We start from the raw sequence: 8,381 nt of genomic DNA, 5'->3' as shown, positions 1-8,381 counted from the left end.
CACGTGGGGAACAGCCCTGGCAGGTCACGGAGCTCTCTGTGGAGTGCAATTCACTTTTTGGGTTAAAAGATACCAGCTGCACGGGGAGAAACCAGGAAGGAAGTCAGAGCGCACGTGAAGAAGGCTCACTCAGGCTGAGGAATTCCAAGGAGTCAGTTTCTTTCTGCTCTCTTTGGGCCTTTTACTTTACCTGCAGGGCACTTACAGTAATTGGGTAGCTACAAACACCTATAAGAACAGAGGTGACCTGCAGGGACAGCCCTCCTGCTCCGGACATTGGGGGCCCTGGCCTGGGCCGCAGCCATGGCTTTGACCACCAGGTGGCGCCCCTGACCTTTTTTTGCAACAACCCAAGCTCCGGGTTAAGGGGGCAGTGGGACAGGGGCTCAGCCTCCACATCAAGCTCAGCTCAGCCCAGGATCCCTGGGCTGGTTCCTGGGGTTCTTTCCAAAGCTGGATCTTTGAATTCTAAGACCCCCCTTACTCCCACTCCATTTCTGTGGACCCCCAACTTGGCAGTTCCTGTTGGGGGTCCACAGAGCAGGGGTGGCCACACTGTACCTCTACCCCGTCCACCCTCCTTTGCATCCAGTCCCTGCAGGGGCTTTTGGGGTCCCTCCCAGCCGTCTCTGACACCCTCATTCCCACGGGGTTCCTGCCCATCACTCCTCCCACCCCCTCTCCTGGTCAGCACCTGGAGCCCCGACAGCTTTTGTCTTTGGCTGCCTCTCTCTGCCTCTGTCTGTCTGCTTTTCTCTCTCTGTCTGTGTCTCTAGAGACACAGACAGAGAGAGAAAAGCAGAAAACCTCCTACAAGGTTGCATCCTATTGTCCAACAAAGTTCCAAACACCGATCTGTCTGCACAGGCAGATTTCCAGGCCCAACCCCTGTAGATTTGCAGTCCAGCTGGTATGGGCGGAGCCCAGGAATCTGCATTTTGTGTAAACTTCATCAGCCTCTTCCCTGCTGAATTCCATGGTTAGCTCACTGCTCAGAATCACTCCTAGCCTGGTGTGGAGGACTAGCCTAAGCCTGCTGGCCCTTTGGGCGTCACCTCTTGACCTCTTTCTATCTCCCTCTCTAGCCCCAGCCTCAGCAACCTTGACTGTATTCAAGTCTTCCTGCACCAGGACCTTTGCATTCACACTTCCTCTGGCTTCCTTTCTTTCTCTGACTCATCTTCAGGGTCTCGTTTCATATGCCCTCTCCTCAGGGAGGCCCTCCGTGTCACCCCATACTCCCTGTCACACCCCTTAGGCATTTCCCCCTGAGCATGCAGAGGAATCTGCCATCATTTTATTTCCTTGTTCTTGAAATTGCGGCCTGATCTCCCCGGCGACACTCTTAGCAAAACCAGGACAGAGATCTGCCTGTCGGTTTCCGCACTGTCTCCTCAATGTCAAGAACAATGTCTGGCCCTCAGGCAGGGATGAAACATATATTTCATGAATGAATGAATGAACTCACACCCACAGGTGACTGATGCCAAGTAGGGGCTGGGAACCTGGGCAGTTAGCCTGTTGTTCATGGCCTTTTAGGGTTTGGCCTCACCTACCTGTCTTTGCTCCCTTGTTTGCTCCCCAGACCTGATTACTCTCGTCCAGGGACCCCGCACTCGAGCCTCCGGGCCTTGGTTCAGGCAGGGCTCTCTACCTGGATGCTCCATTGAACTCCCACTGTTGAGGCCGCACCCAACCTCCACCACCATGAAGGCTTCCTGGGCCCTTCCTGTGTCAGCACCTATCTTTCAGTCCTATAAACTCCACCCACAGGTCATCGGTCCCTCAGGGACCAGCGGAGGCACTTGCTATGTTTTCTGGGCTGGTCTGGGCCTGTTCTAACCGTACTCAGCACCCCACAGAAATGCGGGCTCCATGTCCCCCAGCCCAGGGGTGCTGCCCTGTAGGGTGGTGTGACCCAGGAATCAGCATTCAGCAACCCCTCCCTGGGCTGAGCTTGGTGACTCCATTCTGGTCCTTCAAGGGCCCAGAACTGGGAAGGAGCAGTTCCTGACCCCAGCCCTTTGCCAGACCAGGGCTGCGAAGTGCATCGAGGCCCCCTTGTCCACCTGGTCAGGAGTGCAGGGCTCTGCCCCAGGCCACCTCAGCAGATCAAACCCTCTCCCAGGCTGGGCAGCTGTGGGCAAGTGCGCGCCCTCTCTGTGCCTGGTTTCTGGTCTGCAGCATCCTCACACCTGGGCAGAAGTGAGGAACTTAGCTTAGGGCCTGTTCCTTCCACTAAGCCAAGGACTCCTGAAGACAGAGCTGTGCCCTCACCTCCATGGCCTCCTTCAGGGCCCCAGGTTACTCTCTCCCCATCCTGTCCCTGTGCCCAATCCTGGGTGCTACTGTCTCCTCCCCCTGCTGTGGTCCCCTTGATGAAGCCATCACAGCAGGGCTGCATCTCAGATTCCTGGGGGTCCCAGGACGATCTGTGTACCCTGTGAACCCCAGTCTTCTCACCCGCTTCCCTTTGGCCCCAGCTGCCAAGCGCCCCCACACGGAGTCAAGCACGTGGACTTGAGTCCCACTGATGGGTCGGAGACTTTGGGCAGGGACTTCAGTCAGGCTGGGGCGTCACAGAGACCCAGGTCTCTGTCCAAGTGCTGACGTGGTGGCTCATGTTCCCTTGGAGTCACCCGGTTAAGCACTGATTTTTTTTGCTGATTCCAGCTTCGGACAGGGGACACCTGAGGGAACTGCCAGGGGCTAGACGTGGCATTGGCAGCCAGACGTTCTCCCGGCCCTATTGCCCTCTTCCTGGCCGACATTCAGGGCCCAGACCAAATCTCCACTCTGCCTTTGGTCCCAAACTTCACCCCCGGCCCCACCACCTGTGCACCCCACTGTGACCCCACCCTTTGTCCCAGGCCCCCCTCCAGCCTGCCAGCCCCTGGTGAGGGGTAGGGAGGGGCCCTTCCTGCTGCTCTGGGGTGGTCCTGCCTCCTGTAAACAAGGCCTTCTGGATCTTGACCCTTCCCGGTGCCCCAGGAACAAAGAAGGGCCCAGCTGGGTGTGTCTGGGTGTCCCCAGCCCCTGTTCATCGTGTCCTTTCAGGACCCAGGCAGATCTTTCTGGAGAAGTCCCCTGACAACACTCACCTGTTAGTGCTCTCATACCCACCCAGCCTCCCCCTTCCAAAGCCACCCCCTCTGGCCACCACCATCTTTTTCCCGACACTGCAGCAGCCTCCCTGTTGACCTCCCCTCTTTCCCCTCTGTCCATTCTCCACTCAGCATCCAGGGGATATGAAAATGCAGTGTCAGTCCTGCCACACTCCCCAGCTGCAACCCTCAGTGGCTCCCCACTGCCCCCACACTTGGCTTTCGGGCCAGCCTGCCTTGGCCTTCATCACCACCACCACCACCTCATCTCCCTGCCCCCTGCCCCAGCTCTGCAGGCCAGACATGACTGCTGCATCCGGGCCTGGGGACCCCTCAGCCCTGCTCTGGCCTCTGAGTCCCTGTACAATGCTGTTCCCTCTCATGGACTCCCTTCCCGCTTCTTCACGTAGCGGCAGGACTCAGCTCAGTTGTCGCTCTTACAGGCTGGAGGCTGGCGCTGCTCTCCCCTGGGAGGGTCCCCGCCTCCCCGCCCCCTACCCCCACCCTGAGGCTGTGTAGCCTTGGAATTGTCCTTCCGAGGCCCGTGGCTTCTGTTGGAGACAGCAGTGTTGGGCCAATGCGAGCCTGGGGTGACAGAGGCTGTGGGTGTCCTGGGACAGAGGGGACAGGGCCGTTCCAACTCCCCAGCCAGCCCCTGTGGGGACACACTCCACCTGCTGCTCGGGCCCCTCCCCTGCCCTCCCCTCCAGCTGGTGTTAGTGAGTTTGGGTCCTGCCTTAGGGGGCAACCCCTCAGGGCCTGCATATCCCCCCAAACCCCCCCAAGCACCATGTCGTGGGGAACTGGCCTTTGGCCTAGGGTCCTTGAGGGACTGTCCATCTCTGTCTCCACCCCAAGCCCGTCGCACACGTGGCTCGGGTGGCTGAGGGGCTCAGGTTTCAGGCCCCGGAGCCAGGTGCCCGGTGCAAACCTGCTCCGCTGTGTTTTGGGCCAGGGTCCCGGGATCCCAGGGTCCTGGGGTCCTGGGCAAGGAGCTGACTCCATGGAGCCTCAATGACCCTCACCCCGAAAGTGGAGAGTATGATAAATGTTACCCCTCAGCTCGGCCAGCAGTAGACAAACAGATTTGTGCGCTTGGGAGCATTTTTTATCCATCTGCCAGTCCCACTTGTTTTCTCATTTGTGTTTGTACCCTGTGTGTCACGCTCCAGGTGCTCAGGAGTTTTGTGAATCTACAGCAGCACCCGGGGCACTGAGGGGGCCCCGGCCCCTTCCTAGGTGGTGGGGGATCTCTGGGGCGCCCACTTTTGGAGCACCAGTCCCTGTTTCTCATCTAATCTCATCTTGTCCGCCCCCCATCTTGGCTCTGGAAGAAGCACGAGGAATCGGTGTGACCCCAGCTCCGTGAGCTCACTCCCTTCCCACTGACCCCTAACCTCCCCTTCCCTTGGACCGTCCCAAAGCCCACCCCCTAGAATGATCACAGTGGACTTCATGCTGGACTGAGCCCTCCTGTGGCCTGGAAAAGCCATCCAGGAGGAGCCCAGATCACAGGCAGTAATTAATATGCTGTTCAAGCCAGATCTCTTGCTGGAAACTTCCCAGCTCCTGGAGACACTGGTTTTGGGTGGCTGGGGGCAGCCCCAAGCGTCCAGGCTGTGCCCCATCTGCTCCGATTTTTGTCAAGAAAAGCAAAGCTTGCAAAGTCCTGTTTGAGCAGGGAGTAGGTATTGAAGGGGACCCTGAGAGACCCCCACACACACCTGTCAGGACAGTGAAACTGCCCAAAACTGGGTGGCACCCGAGGTGGGCAGGAGGTGGGGCTCATGTTTTTCTCAAGGTCACCACGATGCATAGTTCTGTCTTTGCTTCTTGGCTGCTTTGAACCTGGAGGCATTTCTGGGGAGGGGAGCTGCTAGCTCACAGGCTGGGAGCCCAGTGGGCCAGGGAGTCAAGGAGGGAGCTCCCCGCCCTGGGCTTAGCTCTGAGCTGCAGCTCTGGTCCCAGATCCAGAAGGCAGCCCTGTGAGAGCGAGGCATGCAGGGCGGGCAGGGCCTGCTGTGTGCCCGTGGGTGCCCCTCCACCCTCCCAGCAGCCTCGGGGGCAGGGCAGGACTCGGCAGCCCTGGTTAAAGCTGTGGAGGCAATCACGGGGCACAGCGGCCAATTTCCCCCAAGCACTGGCTGCTTTGCAGTTAGGACGTCAGGACCAAGACCCTTCCACCGTGGGGGTGGGGGTGGTCCTGCCTGGCCCTCCCTGCTGGGTCTCAACCATCGCAATGGAAACTGAGCTTCTCTGGGCAGAGCCGCCCTGCCCCAGAGCCTCTGCTCCTGCCAGAGGCCATGGAGTTGGACTTGACATGAGCCCCGTCCGCACAGCCCCTGACTCCTGGCCTCTCGCTCCCTGTGCCCTCCCTCCTTCCTGAGGTTGTGAAAGTAGCTTTGTCCTGTGAGCTAGCCAGGTCCTCAGGGAGTCTCGCTTTTGGGAGATGCAAGGTTATCACAAGGTGGCAGCCCCATCAGATGTCCCAGCCCCTCATCTTCATGTGAACCCCAGTCCCATCCCTGACTTCACCCCCAGTGTTCTCCACTCCGCACCTGAATCCACTCATTGGTTAAAGCCAAAAACCAAACCCAGAGGTCATCTTTGGTTCTTCTTGGCCCCACTACCAACATCTTATCCATCCAGGTCTGTCGGCTCAACCCCCAAATTTGGCCTGAATCTGATATCTCTTTCTACCCCCACAGCTCTCCTCTCTCCCCTGAAGTCCCTCCTCCCTGGGATGGAGACCCACTCTGCTGCCTCCCATCTGCCCCTGCACAGCAGCCAGAGGGAACCATTTAAACCACTTGTCCCTACCAGTGGCTCTCAGGCCAGCGTGCACAGGAGTGCCCTGAGTTTCGGATTCTCAGGTCTGATTGGGCGCCAAACTCAGCATTTGCCCTAAATCCCTGAGATGCTGTGAGGGACCACGGTCAGAGAAGAGTGGCCGACACCGAGCCCTGTGCTGCCTTCTACCCAAAACCAAGGCAGGACATCCACATGGACTGCCTGACTCGAGTCCTGGCTCTGCCACTTACTGTGTCTTTCATCAAATGACTTAACTTCTCTGGGCTTCAGTTCGGTTTTCTTCTCTGTAAAATGGGAGCAATGATAGAATATCCTATCCGGGGTTGTGAGGATTAAATGAGCTATGTTGCAGGTTGGGCTCTCCCAGGAGCAGACCAGAGACAAGGGTACAAGTGACTCAGGCAGCACTGGGAGAGGGGTGGGGACATGGGGTCAGGATAGAAAGGTGGGCAACACAGGGGCCTGAACAGGGCAGGTGCCCCGAGTAGGCACCTGGAGCTCAGGACACACCATCCATGACCTTGAGATTGAGGTCATTCCAGCCGGAGGTGAGGGAGCTGAGGCATTTATTCACCACCCCGACAGCCATGGGTTGAGGGCTGCCCTGTGGGGATTGTGGGGTGTGAGCAGCCTGCACACCTGTGGGAAGAGCAGTTCTAGGGGTCCGAGGAAGCCCTCCAGCCCCCGGGGGTCACGGGTGTGTGCTGGGCACCACTGGGAGAACGCTGAGGGCACCTGCGCAGCAGCCGAAAATATCAGCCACAGGAGCAAATTGCTGGGAGGCTTGCACCCCTCCTCTTCTTATGACTCATGACACGGGCCCCTCACCAAATGGTCTCCAAGGCTGGGCCACCCATCCCAGACTCCCAGCCATCCTCCCGTTCCTCTGCACTGGCTGTTGCCTCTGGCCCAGCTCTGTTCCCACCCCTAGCGGGCCTCCCTCGCTGCTCAGAGAGCGCTTTCCTGCCCCCCCCCCATCGGTAGCCACCGCACTCAATCTGTCTCAGTCTTGTCTCTTCACTCACTCCCGTCCAAGCTTGTCCACTCGGCAATCTTCTGTTTCCCAGCTGACTGGCTCATGGTCTGTCTCCCCCAACTAGTCTGTTTCTCCGGAGGATTCCAGAAGCTGTAGTGTCATCATCCGGTCCCCAGCCTCTAGCAAGCATAGAGTGGCATTCACTGAAGGAAAGAATGAACCAACAAATGTCTACAAGTATTTGACTGAATGTTGGAGAAACAGCAATGTCATCTAAGGAACGCTGGTTCCTGAGCTTGAACCCCAGCCCATGCCTGTGTTCTCCTCCTGATCCTCAGTGCTTCACCTCTCTCCTGGGGCCACTAATATCCCTCTGACCTTGAGAGCTGGAGGAATTAACCTTGACAGTGTAGGTGAGAGCTCCTTCTAACTGAAGGGCCTCATGAAACCCACTGATCTGGGAAGAGCCAATGAACTGGACAGAATGAACAGTGTCTGCTTCCTCCTTCACCCTGGGGACTCCCACAAGCCTAGAGTATTGGTTAGAATTCAGTGTGGTGCATGGAACAGAGAAACCGGGGTAAGACCTGAAGTCACCAGAGCCCAGGTGCCTTCTACCTTGTTGCTCCCCTATCTTCAACACAGAGCTTCTACTTCATAGTCCAAAGTGGCTGCTGGTGCTCCAGCCTCCGTGTCACCATTCCTGGCATCAGAAAGGAAATAGGGGTAAGGAAGAGTTTGTTCTCTCCCTGTAACGCCGCACACAAGACTCTCACTTACATCTCATTGGCCAGCACATGGTTCACATCCATGTGCCCCATAGCTAAGAATTAGGGTCTCATTGCTAAAGAATCTGAAAAGAATCAATGGTGTGGGTCAGCCTGAAGCTCTATTACTCCTTAGTTCACTACTATGTGCCAGGTGCTGGTGACACAGCAGGTAAAGGATGGAGGAAGCCCTGCTAGAAGCTGCTGGGGTCGGCATTCCAGCAGGGGAGACAGACAAGAACAGGGCAATACACATAGAACATGGTGCCCACTGGGCGAAGCCTGGAAAGAGCCCACAGCTATGGGAAGAGTCATGGGGAGAGGGGTCAAACCTCCCTTAGACCAGGCAGACCGAGGGGGCCTTTCTGAGGAGGTGACATTTGGACAGAGGCCGAGAGATGAGACCAAGCCATTCTAAGAACCAGGAAATAGCGTGCCCTCCCAGCTGGGCCTCAGCTGCCACCATACCCCTGGGCCAGTCCCTGTTTCCTTCTAAGCCTCTTTTCTCACCAACAAGATCTGAGCTGTTGCCACTGTCTCATTGGTGGGGGTCTTGCTCACAGAACGGGGCCTCCACCAGGAAACTGAGGCTCGAGAGACTGAGAACCTTGTTCCACACGAGTAATTCTCAAGGGAGGGGAGGTTTTGCCCCCTACCCCAGGGCACGTGTGTCAATGTCTGGAGACATTTCTGGTTGTTATAACTGGGGAGGGGGCTGCTGTT

This window comes from Miniopterus natalensis, chromosome 7 (assembly GCF_054644295.1).
Source record: "Miniopterus natalensis isolate mMinNat1 chromosome 7, mMinNat1.hap1, whole genome shotgun sequence".
In the NCBI taxonomy this organism is placed as follows: domain Eukaryota; kingdom Metazoa; phylum Chordata; class Mammalia; order Chiroptera; family Miniopteridae; genus Miniopterus; species Miniopterus natalensis.
This window is presented reverse-complemented; position numbering follows the sequence as displayed.